Source organism: Piliocolobus tephrosceles, chromosome 1 (assembly GCF_002776525.5).
Source record: "Piliocolobus tephrosceles isolate RC106 chromosome 1, ASM277652v3, whole genome shotgun sequence".
NCBI classification, from domain to species: Eukaryota; Metazoa; Chordata; class Mammalia; order Primates; family Cercopithecidae; genus Piliocolobus; species Piliocolobus tephrosceles.
The window spans coordinates 202,296,065-202,313,933 of NC_045434.1; the positions used below are offsets into that span (position 1 = coordinate 202,296,065).

Here is a 17,869-nt window from a genome sequence, read left to right on the forward strand (position 1 = left end):
CATCACCACAATCATTACCACCATCACCACCCCCACCACCACCATCAGCAACATCACCACCACCACGACCATCACCACCATCACCACAATCATTACCATCACTACCCCCACCACCACCATCACCATCATTGTCACCACCATCACCACCACCATCACCACCACCACCACCACCATTACTACCAACTTCGCTGCCATGATTACCACTGCCATCTGCACAGCCACCATCATTACCTCCATTATCAACATTGCCACATCATCATAACCATCATTTTCACCATCATCACATTCATTCATATCACAATTAATACTATTAATTACTAACATTTATTGGGAGCTTTATCTATGATAGATGTAGAACTAAGCCCCTTATGTGTGTGACTTTACTAATCCTCCAAATGACCTTAGAGGCAGGTACATTTTAAATTATTGTTTTACAGATGAGAAAACTGAAACTCAGAGAGGTTAAGAAACTTGCTCAATATCACACAGTCAGCAAGTGTTTCTTTCTTTCTTTTTTTTTTTGGTGGCTCAAGTCAGCAGACATTTAATGAGTGTTCATTAGCACATAGGATACTGTACCTCCCATTACCAGGGACACAAAAATGAGTGTATTTCTTGACTACAGGGATCTTTACAGCTTTCTCAAGCATATCAGACATATAATTAATACAACGCAGCCTACAGGTGTGTCTTCAAGAGGTAAGATAAACTACCCTGAGGGTATGGGGGAAGATCATTTTTGGTTAAGACCTAGACCTAGAGGCATTCCTATAACACGAACATTTTGATAAAATCTGTCCTAAGCTTTTTGGTCACGTAAGAGCCTTCTTGGCCAGGCATGGTGGCTCATGCCTGTAATCCCAGCACTTTGGGAGGGAGAGGTGGGTGGATCACCAGAGGTCAGGAGTTCGAGACCAGCCTGGCCAACATAGTGAAACCCTTCTCTACTAAAAATACAAAAATTAGCCAGATGAGGTGGTGCACACCTGCAATCCTAGCTACTCGGGAGGCTGAGGCAGGAGAATCACTTGAACGCAGGAGGTGGAGGTTGCAGTGAGCCGAGATTGTGCCACCGCACTCCAGCCTGGGCAACAGAGCAAGACTCCATCTCAAAAAAAAAAAAAAAAAAGAAAAAGAAAAAAAGCCTGCTTGTCTTTCTGAACAACTCAAAGGAAGACTTGGCTGTCTCTCTAACTCCTCCTGCCTACGCCCTAGGCCAAGTTTTCTTGCTGTGCCAGGTTTGCCGAGACTGCCATCTTGGTTTCCAGCTGGAAGGAAGTTTAGCAGCCCTTTTACAGATGGAGAAAACTGAGGCTCAGAGAAGGGAAGAAACTTATAGAAGGGAGAGAGTAAACTCTTCTTTTTCCATTCCCTGACAGTGCAGTCATTCTGTGAGGGCCGTTTGGACGCTGAGTTTATCAAGAATGAAAGGGGAAGTGCCCATATTGGGACTTTCTTTCCTCACCAGCTGGTTTATGTGGTATATGGCGGTGGGGGGCCTGGGGGTCTCTGGGCCCCTGTTGCTTCTCCTGTTTTGGTCTCTTCCAAGGGGACCTTAGGACAGCTGGGTGGGCCTGCGCAAATGGGCTGAGAGCTCTTGTTCATCTTCAGGGGTTCAGATTCCCCATGGCTGGCCAGGGAATCCTTTCCTCCCTGCATGACCCCCCGGCGTGGCCTCCAGAGCCTCATCTGAACACTGCACGGACACCACTTCAGTCTGCATGTTCTCTTGGAGTAGCAGACTGGCCCTTTTCCCGAGAGGCTGGAGCAGGCAAGAGCGAGAGTGGAAGGATTTTGAGATGTTTCCTGAGCCATGAATGCAACCCCACCTTCTGGCATTCTCTCAAGAGACTGCAGAAAAGCCTTCAGCTGGTCTTTTGATGATCTCTGGGTATGAGACGAATGTTTCTGTGAATGTGACTCACGCTGAGGTTGACTTCAAGGAGGAGGCGAAATGGCCTGGCGCTAAGAGGGTTACATTTGATTCCTTCATTTATTTGCTCTTTCAACAAATAGTTTTTGGCCTCCCACAAAGTGTCAGGCATTGTGCTGGGAAGGGGGGTGGCAGGGGTGAGGACAGAGTAGATGTGGTTTCTGCCCTTATGGGGAAGAAGGGAAGACAGATGTGACTCCAGTAGTTACACGAATGGAAACAATTACACACAGTTTTAAGCTCTACCCCCAAAGAAGCAAGGGCTGCTGAGAGAATGTGGAACAGGGACTGGCCAGTGGGCTTTGGGCATCACGATGATAACACTTAAGGAGTGCTAATGGCGCTGGGTGGGCTGGGCTGCAGCTGCAGTACTGGTTGTTAATTTGGTTAGCCTGCTGTAACCTGTGTTGTGTCAGTTCTTCAATATTCTGTCATCCGCAGGGCCACGTGCTGTTCCCAGCGCTTCACTCGTATATATTTACTCATTTCATCCTTACCCCTATGAGATAAGAACTCTTGTTATTTTACAGATTGGGAAACCGAGGCACTGAAAGATTGAGTACATTTTCCAATAATATACAGCTAATAAGTAGCAGGGTGAGGGTTTGAACGCAGGCTCTCTGGCTTCAGAATCCAGCCTTCTCCATTCCCCTCCTAATGCTTCTGGTGGATGAGTGAGTTTAACGAGGTAAAGATGGGGCAGGTGTGGGGTTGGGGTGGGTTTCAAGCCCAGAACTGTGTGGAAAATGCCTGGTAGTAGGAAGCGCACAGGACACTCAAGGAAGCAGGTGAGGCTGGTGCAGCTGGCATTAGGGGCCAAGGGGCTGGGGCATGGGGAAAGAGGGCAGGTGGCAAGGAGGGGAAATGGACAGAGCAGGATTACATGGAAGCTGGGAGCGTTACGGTTGCAGGACACTCAAGGAAGCAGGTGAGGGTGGTGCAGCTGGCATTAGGGGCGAAGGTGAGGGGAAATGGACAGAGCAGGATTACGTGGAGCCTGGGAGCATTACGGTTCCGGCCAGGATCCCAGCAGAGTGAGCTCCACAGGAGTGGGCACTGTGCCTCTTTTCTTCATTCATGTATACCCAGCTCTGAGCACACTGCCTGGCACATAGGAGATGCCCAATAGTGATCTAATGAATGACAAAGGAGGGAGCCAACTCCCTTCTCTCCAGCCCTCACCCAGCTCTGGCTTCCCCAGTTCCGACTGTCTATTAAAATTCTAATTGCTGGGGCTCCAGTCCTGGAAAATGCAGTTTAGTAATGCTTGGTGGGCCTGGGGATCTGTATTTTCGGTAAGCTCCCAAGATGATTCTGATTTTGCCTGGTTGCCCCTGGACACTCCTGGAAGCTGGTGGTTCTGCTTGTAAGGGGCAGCATGGGGGCGGGATGCTGCCCTGCAGACACTTGCTGGGGGACACACCTTGAGCTCACAGTCCCCCATCTCAGTGTTTATCTACAGCACTGTGGAAAGAAACACTCTTGGTGGGCTTTCCAGTGCTGGTTTCCTGGCAGCCCTCTCCTCTTCTGGGGTTGTGGTCATCAGCTCCCGGGCTGACCCTGGCCACCTGAAAACCTGGACTGGATCATCGTTGATATGGTGGCTATGGCTGTGTCCCCACTCAAATCTCATCTTGAATTGTAGCTCCCATAATTCTCACATGTTGTGGGAGGGACCTGGTGGGAGATAATTGAATTATGAGGGCAATTTCCTATATACCGTTCTCGTGGTAGTGAATAAGTCTTAAGAGAGCTGATGGTCTTCTAAGGGGAAGCCCCTTTTGCTTGTCTCTCGTTTCTCTCCTGCCTGCCACCATGTAAGACGTGCCTTTTGCCTTGATTGTGAGGCCTCCCAAGTCACGTGGAACTGTGAGTCCATTAAACCTCTTTTTCTTTATAGATCACCCAGTCTTGGGTAGTCTTTATCAGCAGCATGAAAATGGACCAATACAATAGTTGACCTTGAGTTTTAGGCATTCTGTAAACAACCTAGAAATCTGTTGGGAACCGAGAGAGGAAAAATCAGTTATTCAGTCAATCATCCAACGAACTAATTAGTCAATCTAGAGAAGAGAAGGGGAAGAGGAGTGGGGTGGAGACAAGGGAAGAAGGTAAAATAGAAGAGATGGAGGAGAGAATGAGAATGGAGACGAGGAGTAAGAAGAGAAAGGGGGCGAGGACAGAAGTGAGAGACAGAGAGGGGAGAGAATGCTGAACATGGGGATGGGGTGGTTCTCGGGGGACAGCCCTGAGCAACAGCATTGTAAGCATTTGATAGAAAGGGCCTAGTTGTCCCAGCTATTCTTGGAGAGGGCCTGAGGGGTCACACATGAGCACAGCTTACAGGTGGTACAAGTGTTGAAAGATGTGGCCATTCCCCTGATAGCCATAATCTTACAGTTTGTTGTTGTTTAAGTTGGGGTCTCGATATGTTGCCCAGGCTGGAGTGCGGTGGTGCCAACATAGCTCATTGCAGCCTTGAACACCCAGGCTCAAGTGATTCTCCCACCTCCACCTCCCAAGTAGCTGGGACTACAGGTGAACACCAACCACACTTGGCTAATCTTTGTATTGTTTTGTAGAGACAGGCTTCTGCTGTGTTGCCCAGGCTGGTTTCAAACTCCTGGCCTCAAGCGATCCTCCTGCCTCAGCCTCCTAAACTGTTGAGATGACAGGTGTGAGCCACCACACCCAGCCATCTTACAGTTTTAAAGCAGGTGAAACTGGCAGAGCTGGAGGTGGCTGGGAAAGGCGGCTGTGCCAGGCCTAGCGGAGGCTGGGGCTCCACTTATCTCATTCAGAACTGAAGACCTGAGCTGTGACGGCGCAGGGGCCCTCAGCATCTGGGTCATTAGCAAAGGGACTGGCAGTTGCACAGGCCAGAAAGGAGCCCACCTGTAGGAAAAAGATAAGTCTGATGGGCCAACCTCAGTTTCTCCAGCTAGAAAATGAGGGCATGGGACCAGAAGGTCATACCCACAGCTACTAACATTAACCTCCTGCTATGTGTCACACTCCTTTCTTGGGCCTTCTGGGAACCCGTCCTGAGCTGGCTGGACTCACCATTCCAACCTCAGCCCCTGCTACTCTCCCCACACCCTCCCGCCATCTTTCAACCTCACCAGGCTCAAGTACACCAAGCCTGTTCCTGCCTCAGGGCCTTTGTACGTGCTGTTCCCTCTGCAGAATGTCTTCCTGTGGTCTTTGCCTAACTGGCTGCTTGCTATCCACCTCTTTAGAGAAGCCCTCCATCATCACCCTGCCTCAAGTAGCTTCCCAGTCACTTGCCTTTACATTACCCAGTTATGTTCTTTTTTTTTTTTTTTTTTGAGACAGAATCTCGCTCTGTTGCCCAGGCTGGAGTGCAGTGGCCGGATCTCAGCTCACTGCAAGCTCCGCCTCCCAGGTTCACGCCATTCTCCTGCCTCAGCCTCCCGAGTAGCTGGGACTACAGGCTCCCGCCACCTCACCCAGCTGTTTTTTTTTTTGTATTTTTTTTACTAGAGACGGGGTTTCACCGTGTTAGCCAGGATGGTCTCGATCTCCTGACCTCATGATCCGCCTGTCTCGGCCTCCCAAAGTGCTGGGATTACAGGCTTGAGCCACCGGGCCCGGACCCCAGTTATGTTCTTTGCCACTCCATTCCCCTTCCAGCATGGGTGCTCCGTTAAATCAGGAACCTTGTTCCTTCTGGTCTCTGTGGTGTCCCATCCCTAATCCCATGTGAGTGCCTGGCAAATATAGACACTTGATACCTGCTTGCTGAATAAATGAATCAGTGCAACTTGATAAGTTGGTGCTTCATTTGTGTTATTTCAAGTAGGTGTCATAAATATTTGCTTTTATTAGGTATTGAGGGAGACGTTATCATCAGGGTCCTACACAAGAGGAAGCTGAGGTTCCCAGAGGTGAGGTCACACAGCTGGGACCCGGACTCAAGCTCTGCCTCCAAAGCCTTCTCCCCAGGGTGCCCCACCTTTTGTCGAGCAAAGAGGAGACACCAGCCACCAGGAGCTGGGGATAATCTTTGTGCTTTAGAGATGAGGAGGTTATGGCTGTGGGTGAAGTTGCTCAGCACTGCCACCCTCAGGCCTGTGGTGGTAATGCCTCTAGGCTCGTTCGTGGGGCACACTGCCTGCAACTGTGATTCTCAAGAGACCTAGGGCAGGGCTGGGAGCAAGTGGCAGCTGTGTGGTTCACACACCACCTGAAGCAGCTGGCTGGTAGAGGTGCCCAGTCAGAACAACACACAGAGATTTCCGGAGAGAGTGCTGTCCTTCAAATCATTCAGGCTCATTTCCCAGACAGGCCCAGCACAATGCCACAGATTTCCCCAGTGGCACAGTGTGCTGCGAAGCCTCCTACCCATAGGACAGGTGCCCCTTGCCTCTGTGGGTAGCAGAAAAGTGCCTCATGTGTCCGAAGACTGCAGAAGTCTGCTTCATTGGCCACCTGTCTGTTGGCAGTGGTCTACACCTCTTCAAACCCCTGAGCTGAGGTTTATTGTGGTCAAGGGGCAAGATCATGGCTATTAGAGCCACCTTGATCTGGATTCAAGTCCCAGCTATGCAACTTACTGGCTGAGTGATGCTAGGCCTGTCACATAACTCTCCAAGCCTCAGTTTCCCTGTCTGTAAAAGGGAGATACTTATTAAAGTGCTTGGTCCAGAATTAAGTCAACAAGCGGCATATCTGCCATCTGGCATATCAGCCCCTTGCCATCTGGCCACAGTTTTACCTCTGGCCGCTTCTGCCCAGTTCCTCTGCCATGCCTTGCACACACTGTTCTCTGCCTAGATGCTCACCCTGCCTTGCCTGCTGGGCCAAGGTCTCTTCCTTCTACATGGCGGGCACCTCCTCCAGGAAGCCTTCCCAGACACCCTCAGAGCGTTGGTCTATCCTGGGTTCTCTGAGCCTCCATACTGTTAGAGTGGTGAGGTCTGTAATGGTCAGTGTGTGTGGACCAGGGTTGTGTCATTTTCGTCCCAATGTCCCCAGCACAGGACTCAGCAGGAGGAATATCAGTTGAATACATGGATGAAAGAAGCAGTCGAAAATAGAAATGAATTAATGAGTAGAGAAAGGAATGAAGAAAACATGGAGGAAGGAAAAAGACAAAATGAAGGAAAAGGAGAAGAAAGCAAGGGAGGGGGAGAAAACAGAAGGTAAAAAGAAAAGAAATGAGAGAGAAAAGGCAGAGAAGGAAGTGGGCCCTCCTAGGGTCCCTCCCGCCATGCTGATGTCTCAAGTCCCAGCTATGCAACTTACTTACCCCCATGTCCTGCCTGCTTCTGTCTGCCTGTCACTCCACAGAGGTCCTCAGTTGCCTCCGGCTCCCACAAAATATTCATTGTTCTCTTGCCTGCTCCACTCCGCCTCTCCCTGCTTATTAGGTGCCAAAATGGTGGAATGATCAGAGGTAAAGCACGTCTGTCACTAGGCATGGTGGGGCTGATTCATCGAAAGATGTTCCTCTCCCCCAGGCTCTGCTGCAGAGGCTGAGTCAGCCCTGGCTGCTTCTCTCCTAAGGTCACAGCTATGTCTTCCCCAGAGGGTCCAGGAAATGTAGCACAGGCTTCGAAAAGGGCACAGCCCTTGGAGCTAGAGAATTTCTTTTTGAGCAATTGGGATCAGAGTACCCTTGGCTTGAATGTGGTGGGGCAGACTCGAAGGATGCTGGAAGGGGCTGGGAGGTGGTTCAGCCTGTGCTGGAGCTAGGGGAGCCCCAGTTCCACTTGGCATTCTGGAACAACCTCGTGGGCAATTCCTTGAGCATGATCCAGGAAGGCTTGTATCTGGGGATGGACTTGGGCTGGTAGGGGAGCGGGTAGGCTTTCCAGATGGGACTGGAGACAGGGCTGAGAGAGCATGGGGGAGTCAACACTCTGCAGGCTGAGAGGCAGAGGCCAAGATTCAGAAAGGCTGCCAGAGCCCAGCCAGCTCCAGTCTGAGATGACAGCCACTGAGAACCCAGCCAATAGCTGCTTTTTGTGCACACCTACTATGTGCCAGGTCTCTATCATGTACTCGGGGCTCCAGGGACCTTGTTTCATTCCATCCTCACACCAGCCTTCTGGCATAGGTGTCATTGTCATCTCCATGTGAGGAAACCACAGCTTGGAGAGGTTGGAAATCCTTAAGCCCATAGCTGTAGAATGTCAGAGTTCCAATCTGAACCAAGAAGAGCCAAGCCCTGTTGCCTTCCTGTCTACCTACCCTTTAGAAATGGCTTACTAATTTTTCTAGAATATAATAATACATGCTAGCTGTAGAAATGTAGAGAAGTAGAGTTCAAAAAAGAGAATAGACTTTGCCCCAAACCCAGAATTGTTTCCTCTATGCCCTTAAAAAAAAAACCACAGCAGGCACCATGTGGCTTATTATTATTCCTACTTAACAACATTAGAGCACAAGCATTGTCCTAGGAGAATACAACTTTTGGCGAGTATAATTTTTATTGGCTGTAATAGTATTCTGGTTGGGGATATGCGCCCTAATTTCCTTAGCCATTCCCCTATACCTGGACATTTGGAGGGACTCCAAAGTTTCACTGTTATAAACAAGACTGCTATGTGTTTCTTTGTGTTCAGGCTTTTTCTATGTTTCAAGCCTGAGCATTCAGGAGATTTCTGGAAGGGGAATGATTGGGTCAAAGGCAGGGCTGCTTTGGGGAATGGGTGGATTGGAAGAGGATCAAGGAATCCTGGCAGTCACCCCCAAGAAGGGTGCTTTTTTTTTCTAAGAGAGACCCGCTCATTGAGGGAGCCTGCCTTCCTTTGGACTAACTGGCCTAAGTTAGACCAACATCAGAACTTTTGATGATACCTTTTTGACCTTCTGACTGTTTCTTTACCCTCTTATAAGCACTGTGGGTATGTGTTGAGGGGCCCTTCATACATTCACCTTGCTACTGGGTTCCTGGAGGCAGCTGCGGATTCAGAGAACTTGGGGATAATCTTATTCAACCCTCCTCATATGCACACAGGTGTACCATTTGACAGGTGCAGTGACTGAGTCCCAGTAAGGACAGGTAACTTGTTTAATCTGCCTGAGAGTAACTCTGCTGAGAGCAGATGGAGGCTCCCTGACTCCATGGCTCCCTCCACTGTGTTAGCTGCCTTGCATTTTTTTGATTCCAGATCATATAATTCTATCCCCAAGCATAATGAAGAACAATTGCTGGTATCATGGTTGCCATAGCAACACTGGCTCCAAATTTCCTGCTAGAGGTGCTGGGAGTGAGGGCTTGGACTATGAGGGTCCTGAGGCTGGGATGGGGGTGCTGACTGGAATGGGGCTGGAGTCCACTAAGCTCATGCCAGTGCAGTGACATCACCCTGATGCCCTCAAGGAAGCCTCAGGGCTGAGCCCAGAGCATGGACTGTCACCAACAGTGCTCCAATTTGGTGCTGATGTTCCCTGTGCAAAGAGAAGCAGGATCCATGTTTCACCTTTTTTTTTTTTTTTAAGACTGGAAGATGAGAGGCACAGCTGAGTCCCGGAGCAGACTGAGCCACCTAAGAGGGGAGGAACCACTGCAGAGAAACCATGTCAAGCCTTTTTGAAGTTCCAGGGGGAGAACAAGAGAGCGGAGGCTCCTGGTGGCTGGTGACAGGTGCTGATTTGTTCTGGGGAAACAGCACAGAAAAGTGACTGGAGAGGCTGCTGGGCCAGAGTGGGATGCAGGCAATGGAAAGGACTCTCAAGACACAGTCCTGGGCTCGCAGGCAGGACCAGCCCCCAAACCTGTCCCCCCAGGAGCCTGCAGAGCCTCTGCCCTGACAGGGGATACCTCACCTCCTCTCCTTGCAGCTGCTCTTGGCTGGGAGAGCAGAGAACAGGGGACAGGAGAGAAGGCCCCAGAGTACTGAAGCTGAGGCTGGGGCGGTCTTCACTTGCCTCTTTCCTCAGGCTTTTTCCTGTTCTCTTGTCTTTTCTCTCTTTCTCTACTTCCCTTCTCCCTAGCCCAGTCTCTCACCTCTCTTCATCCTCTGGGCCTTTTCTTCTTCCTCTCTTGCCATGATTCTTCCTTCTCTGTCCCTCTTGTCTTCTTTTTTACTTCCTCTCTTCTTCCCTCCTTCCTGCATTTTTCTTCCCTCTTCCCTCCTTTTTCCTCCTTTTTCCTGTCCCCAACCAGGGCATTAGAAATGCATCCCAGTCACCCTGATCTGATCACTGCATATTGTATACATGAATCAAAATATCACATGTACCCCAGAAACATGCAAATTGCTGCATATCAATAAAAAGAAATGTAGCTTCTTTGCCTCACGTAGAGAAAAGCCAGTCTCAAGTATAAATAAATAAGCAAATAAAACAAACTACACTGGCCCCCCCTGCCTCCCTGCCATCATCTGGGCCTGCCACTATTTGCTCAGGGTATCTAAACATCAGCCAAAATCAAAGAAAAAGTTTTAAAAATCTATTGTTGAAAATTTCCAAAATTAAGTAGACATGCATGTACAATAGCATTTCCCAAACTGTGACTTAATAAACTCCAGGCCTTTAAGTTGGGAGAGGTGGTTCCGTGATAGAGTTAAAAGCACAGACTCAAGCCCATCTGCCTGGGTTTAAATCCTTGCTCTGCAGCACGACAGTTATGTGACATTGGGCAAGGGCTTAAGTCCTTCTGTACCTCAGTTTCCCTCTCTGCAAATGGTAATAATAATAATACTACTACCTGCTTCATAAGTTGTTGTGAAGATTAAATGCCTTAAAATGGAAAGATCTTAGGACAGTGCCTGGCACTTAATAAGTGCTCTGTAAGTGTTAGTGATTCCTAGAAGTATTGCATGAAAGGAAGTTTGGAAAACGCTGAATACTTCTTGGCTGCCATCTTGGAAATAACATGATAGCACATTAGAGGGTCGGGAAGTCCTACAGCAAAAAGACCTGTAAGACTCTGTTTACCTTAGTAATCCTCAAACTTTTTTTTTTTTTTACTATAGTACTCCCAATCTCTTCTTTTATGCACAAAATCTGTCTCTGAGGACACTCTCACTTGTTTGAGTGGATCACAGTTTGAGAACTGCTGATTTGGGATTATTCCCTGGAGACCATGTTGAGTGAGGTAGAGCGAGAAAGCATTATCTGAGTCATCAGGAAGACGTCGGGTCAAATGCCAGCTTTACCCTCCCCAGCCACAGGGCCCAGGAAGTTTGTGGGTAGGCCCCGAGAGGAGAAAAGGCTTGCCCAAGGCCACACAGCCAGTTAGGGTGAGACTCAAGATTATTACACTGGATTTCCAAGCCTAGACCTTTCCATCTCCCTCCTCTTCCTCATTATCAAATAAAGGCAGGAGGTCTTTGTGTTGTTGCTGCTGGGGGACGGTCCCTCCTCATCTGCTCCCTCCTTGGTTGACTTTTCATGCCTTTCAGGACCTGGGCTGCAGTGCTCACCCCAGAGCACATGCTTTTCTCCCAATCAGAGAGAGGGAGGAGGCGCGATATCTTCAGTTTCCCACCCACCAAAAAAAAAAAAAAAAAAAAAAAAAAAAAAAAAGTAAGAGAGCTAAGGCATTTTTTTAAATACAGCTGCGCACATAAGCAGAGTGACCGAGCATAATACTTTTGAGAGATGACTTGTGCGCCCTGTCCCTGGTGCTGAAACATGGATGGGCACCTGGGCAGTGGTCTCCAACCCCGGCATGGGCTAGAAGGGCTGCTGCAGAATCTCCTGTGGGAGTTGGGGCGGGGGGGGGTCCACTTAATTCTGTGATTTCAAGGTCTTGCATCTCACCCGTTGGATCAGAATCCCCTGGAGTGGGCACCTGCCTTCCATATGTTTGAAAATCTCCTGGGGGGCAGTGCTTTGGGACCCCACTACCTTGCAGAGCATTTATGTAACCCAACCCTGGTCCACCTCTCTCATGGATCATTGTTTGTCAGTGATATTATTTTCTGATTTTCTGAAAAAAATTGTAATGTTGATACTCTTGCAGGAAAGAAAACTCCATGATATATTTTTCCTATTAATGGAGCAGATTTTATGGCCTGTTGACAGTTCTATTATGGCAGTGGCAATTTTTTTCTACTCTGGGGACTTTAGGATGCATATTCCTAGTGAATCCATATTTGTGGTCCTCTGGAGTCCACAGGAGCTAAGTGAGGCTATTCCCACTCCATTCCTTCTTTTGGCCTGCAGGCCTTGTGGTTTACAGGGCTAGAATGGTCTTAATTATGTTCGCATGTTCTGTCTCCAAGTTGCACTGCTCCAGGCAGAGATGAGAAGCTTCTGTTGTGGTATTTGTTCTTTGAGGCACTTCTCTTTCCCCCTGGGATCCTCAGGAAAATCCTCCTTGATGGAGAAACAGTTACATTGGGCGTCCTGCCAAGAAAGATGCCAGCGAGATGGGGCCAGAGACCTTCATTAGCCTGTGACGAGGCCCTTGGGCTCTAATACTGGGGAGGAGGGTGGATTCTACCGTTGCATCCTGTCTCATCCTCTTATCTGATGTCCTGGATGCTAGAGCAGGTAGCTCTGAGGCCACAAGGAAGTATACAGTCGTGGTTACAAGCACAAGATTTAGAACCGGACCTGGGTTTAAATCCTGGCTCTGCTTTTTGCTAGCCATCTGACTTTGGACAAGTTTTTTTTTTCTTCCCTAGTTACCGGGCCTCAGTTGCCTAATGTGTAAAATACAGATAGCACTACACATGCCTCAACAGGGTTGAGGTAGAGATCAAGTAAGAAAATGGATATAAAGTATCATCCTATAAACCATCGTAGCTTATTACAGTCATACAAATGGATCTCTACCCAAGTGATGATGGCAAACTTTAGAAAGCATTTACATCTTATTGTGAAATTCTTGGAGCCCTGCAAACTTCCACTCCCCTGATGGAGTAGAAATTGAGTTCTAAGAATGAAGATGAAGGCAGATGTCTGAGGTCATGGAAGGACAGGGATGTATGTCCAGATCAGAGCATTGATCGCTGCTCTTTCTCAGGCCTCTTCCCGAGGTAACTCTAAAGGGCAGTCCAGTGAGAAAGAAAGGAAACCATTCCAAGGTTGGAAAAGGTCACTGAGTTTTCCCCAGCCTCTAGCATGGAAGCCCTTGGCCAGTATGGACCTGGGGCTGCTTGGGTCTTAGGGTTGGCCTGAGAGAGCAAAGCTGGGGTGCCCCTGCCCCCTTTGCACAGACAAGAAGATGGAGGCCCAAAGGGGTCAAGCGACTTTGTCCAAGGCCATAAGGTTAGTTGGCAGCAGGATCAGGGCACCCTTTTCATTGCATCACAAGACTTCCTTGGCAGGGTGCAATGTGTCCAGCCACTGGCTTCTGTCTAAAGAAAGAAAGATTCAAGGAGACATGGATTCATTTCTGGAAAAGTGGATTGGATTGTTTATGTGGGGCCCCCAAGGAGTAGCAGTACAGCTAAAGAGTTAGGAACTCAGTGGCACTAACGAGAAGCACTACGTCAGTGTTGTGGTGAGTCAATAGGACTAATAGGACTATCTGTGGTGATACCTAGGAGGATACACTTTGCTTCTTTTATGAACGATACTTTAGGTCTGTGTTTATTCACATGCTAAGATGTTGAGTAAGAAAGTGAAAAGGCTACACTATTGTCAGGAATAGCAATAGCCTAAATTGTATGCAAAATTGTATACGCAGACTTCCAGTGATGCAAGGAGCTGTCTGCGCAACAGTGAGCTCCTCATCGCTGGAGGTGAGCAAGCCCTAGTGGGGATGAGGCAGGGAGCACTCGGGCATCTGCCAGAGAAATGGCCCAGCACCCCGATGCCCATAATGCCCACTCTCCCCCTTCTCAATTATCTGGCTCCCGCTCACTGGGGGCCCCTGTTTTCCAAAGCAGCAAGCAGCCTGCGTGGTAATTACTTTTGGACTTATTAAGCCTAATTATCCCCTAATCGCATACAACCAGTAATTACTGTGGCTGTTACCAGGGGCCTACCCATGCAGTGCTGCCCTCAGCACTGGCATCCAACACCCAGCTGGGGCCTGAGGTGGAGCTGGTGCTCCCTTCCATGGGTTTGGGGGTGGAGGTGTTGGCTGGGGTGGGGCTACTGCATCTGAGATCCCCAACCTGGTGCCCCTTCAGCCTGGGTACTGGCTGGTGAAGGAATCGCTCACAAATGCCAGCCCTGGGGCTACCCCAAGCTCCAAGCAGGCAGGGTCCTTCCAAGTACTCCCTTCCCAGTGATGGTTGCCCAGGCTGCCCTGCCTTTGCCCAAGCCATTCCCTCCTTCCAGGCTCTCTTTCTCTCCTCCTTTCCCCCTTCCTTCCCTCCAGCCTCCTATCCACTTTCTTTTCTTCCTTCAAATATTTACTGAATCTCTTTTATGTTCCTGGCACTATTTCTAGTACTGGGGATACAACAGTGAAGGGAAAAAATGGCAAAAATCCGTGCTTTCATGGAGCTTACTGTCTACTTGGGAGAGACAGAGAATGAACAAAATCAGTAAATGATGCAGGGTATTAGAAAGGGTTGAGTTCTATGAAGGAATAGAAAACAGAATGTCAAGGAGGAGGTTTTCTTGGGCTGGAGGAGAAATTCAGTTTTAATAGGATGGCCAAATGGAGAATGGGGCATTTGAACAAAGACTTGGAAGGAGATAGGCTAAACTAGGATGACATCTGGGGAATGTTCTAGGAAGAGGGGCCAGCTGGTGCCAAAACCCGAAGGTGCAAGCAGGTCTGGTGCATTTGAGGAGCAGGGAGGGTGTCCTGGTGGCTGGAGCAGAGAAGCGAGGGGGAGAGAGGTGGGTGAGGAGGTCGGAGCTGCCAGGAAGGGGTGGAGGGCAGATGGTAGAGCCTGGAGGGGGAGTTTAAGAACTTTGGTTTTTCCTCTGAAGCAAACTTCTGAGCAGAGAGGTGAGCACTTTCTTTCTTTTGTTCTTTGAATTGGAGTCTCGCTCTGTCGCCCAGGCTGGAGCACAGTGGTGGGATCTCAGCTCACTGCAACCTCTGCCTCCTGGGTTCAAGCGATTCTTCTGCCTTGGCCGGACGCAGTGGCTCACGCCTGTAATTCCAGGACTTTGGGAGGCTGAGGCGGTCAGATCACGAGGTCAGGAGATCGAGACCATCATGGCTAACATGGTGAAACCCCGTCTCTACTAAAAATACAGAAAATTAGCCGGGCGTCGTGGCACGCGCCTGTAGTCCGAGCTACTCGGGTGACTTGTACTTTTATAGCCTCCACTCTGTCCACAGCGATGGTGGAGGTTAATGGTAGCAGGAGCCCAGGGAGGAGGAGCTGTAGCGGCAGTCCCAGTGAGAGAGGGTGGGGCTTGGGCTAAGCGGCAACGCGGAGCAGGTGGCAGTAGGAGGAATCTGGAAACACGTTCAAGGTGGACATGGCAGGACTCTCTGAGGGGCTACAAAGGAGGTGTCAGAGAGAGGTGTCAAGAATGGCACGAAGGTTTTTCCTCCACAGGTGGAAAACTAGAGCCGTTTCCTGAGCTAGGGCACAGCATGGGTGAAACAGGTTCTAGAGGGGAGGGCAGGGGTTCAGTGTCCGGCCAGTTGAGGTCCCACGTCCAAGGGACCTGTCAGCCTGTGGGTCAGAGGAGACGGGTCTGGCTGGAGGTCTGCAGGTGGGAGCCCTTGACACCTGGATGACTGGGAAGCATCTAGGCGGGCTGTGCTCATCTAGTGAATGAATGGGGCTAGGAGCCAGGAGATTCAAGGTCTGAAACCGGCGCCTCCAGCGGTGAGAATGGGGAGATGTAGGGGCGACCAGCAAAGGAGACTGGGAAGGGGCATTCAGAAAGGCAGAGGAGAAGGAGAGCCCGGGCCAAGGAAAAGAAACCTGGCCAGGAGAAGGGAGGAATCTCCTAGAGCCCTAGGGGACCAAATTTTGCTTCTTCCACTTCCCTGCTGCGTCCTCACACCCTTCGTCCTCACAACCCCCCCCACTTCCCCAACTCCCTCCTTCTCTCTCTCCCCCCTCCCCTCTCCCTATTTCCTCCTGTGGCTTTCTCTGTCTCCCTGGGGCTCCTTCCCCGGGCCTCTCCCTCCACCCCTGACTGCCGGGCCCCTGGCAGCGGGTCGCAGGCCACCAGGGCGCGGGGATCTCGGGTCCCCGCCTGCGCGTGTCAATCCCCAGCGACGGCGGTGTCTCGCCCCCAGCTCGCGGGCCCCGTGCCGCGCCTCCTGCCCTCGTAATGCGCTCTAATATTTATTTACATGACTTTCAGACTATTATTTATCAAGGTATCGCTGCCAAGTGTGCGCAGGCTAATTGCTCTTAATGTGCCCCCTCCCGGTTCCCACGGCGACGCCTTAGTGGAGGCAGAGCCAGCGACGCTCGGAGCGGGGAAACCGAGGACCGGGGGCGCGGAGGCTGCCGGGAGGGCGGGGGACCCAGCGGGGTCGCGGCGCGGCGTCCGCGGGGCGTGCGCTGTCGGGGCGCGGAGGGTGCTGGGAGCGCACTGGGGACGCTGGGACGCGGGGAACTCGGAGTGGGGGTTGCGGAACTGCAGCGCTAGAGGCAGAGCCTGGGCCACATTTGCTGACTGGGCGTGGGGCGGGCGACCCCGAGCACGAGGGGCAATGCTGGGAGCCCAGGCGGGGTCTTGGCGCCAAGTTGGGGACCGTGGGACCAAGCGAAGATGCGGGGAGCCCAGGCGGGATCTTCGCCCAAGTTGGGGACCTTGGGACCTAGGGCTGGTGCGGGAAGCGTGGGCAGGGTCTGGGCAGAAGGTGGGGGACCAGGAATGAGAGGCCCGGCGGGAGCGAGGACCGACGGTGCGGGCTCGTGTGGCCGCCCGCTGACTGACCGCTGGCCGCGGGGCCCGGGGAGGGGGCCGTCGCCTCTCCCAACCCCACCCGCGTAGGCCTCGCCCGGATCTCCCGACGTCAGCAGCCGCAGCCAGAGCCGGAGGCAGCAGTTTAATTGGCAGGATTTTGGGTTAAGGACAGCTGTGGCTTTGCGGGGTTTGTAGGAGGAGGTTGGGGAGGGTGCTCGTTGGAGGAAGGAGGGGTGAGGGCAGGGGGAAAACAGACTGAGAGACCCTGGAGGAGCGAGGAGAGACGGGACAAAGCCAGGGGTGGGCGACCTATTGAGACAGAGAAGCAGATGAAGAGGGACATAAGATATAGTCCAGCAAAGCCAGAAGCCAGCTGGAGGCTGGAAAGACCCAGAAGGGAGCGGGAGCCTGCCACGCTGGCTTCTGCCTCCTGCCTGGTGGAGGCCCTTACCCCTCACCCCTGTTGCCGGGGCCACCCACGCCCCAGGCATTAGTACGGCCCCACTCTAGGCAGTCGTTGTGGTTAGGAGAGGGGCTAACTTGAGAACACTGATGAATTTAATTTTATTATTGGTACTGTGGGTAGTGTCTGCCAACTCCTAGGCCTTGCTGGTGTCACCCTGAAAGTTCTCTGGGCTGGGAATCGCAGCTTAATAAAATCCAGGAAACTATGCCCTGCCCCTCCCACCCCACTCCATAAAGATGGATTCAAAGCCAGCTGTGCAGGGGCCTCCTGGGACCCTCTGCTGAGCCACACTGGGCCAAGCACATTTCTTGGTGTGAACATGAGTGAGGTAGGTATGGTGATTTTCCGTATAGACAAATGAAGGCCCTGAGAGGTAAAGTCACTTACCCAGCTAGTGAGAGGCAGATGCCGGCTGGCCAGAGAGGTCAGCCCAGAAGCTCATGCATGATTTGCTACCCAAGGCCAAACTTATGATTGATGGTGGTTGTAATGTCTTTCTGTCCCAAAGCCTGGAGGGATGTTGTCCTGGTGGCTGTGGGACCTTCTGGCACTGTATCTGGGTGCTCTGCCTGGTTGGTGGTTACTGGAGGCTCAAGGTGGCTGTTTGGGTTCCTGGAGCTTGTTTCTCCATCCCTGGACCAGGTGCACCCATGCCGGACTCTGCCACCTGAAAGCTGGGCTTTTTGGCCTGAGGAAGAGTCCGTGTCTCCAGGAAAGCAGACACGACCTCACAGCAAGCAAGGGCGGGGTGGAGGCGG

General features: G+C 51.1%; 1 long non-coding RNA gene across 1 annotated transcript in view; it reads left to right on the forward strand.

Annotated features, from left to right (window-relative positions):
* Nucleotides 1-17,869, forward strand: part of LOC111547483 — a 45,814-nt gene that overhangs the window by 23,818 nt on the left and 4,127 nt on the right. Inside the window, exon 2 of the long non-coding RNA XR_002733151.1 lies at nt 9,404-9,548. This is a non-coding gene — a long non-coding RNA (uncharacterized LOC111547483). The remainder of the gene's footprint in view (nt 1-9,403; nt 9,549-17,869) is intronic.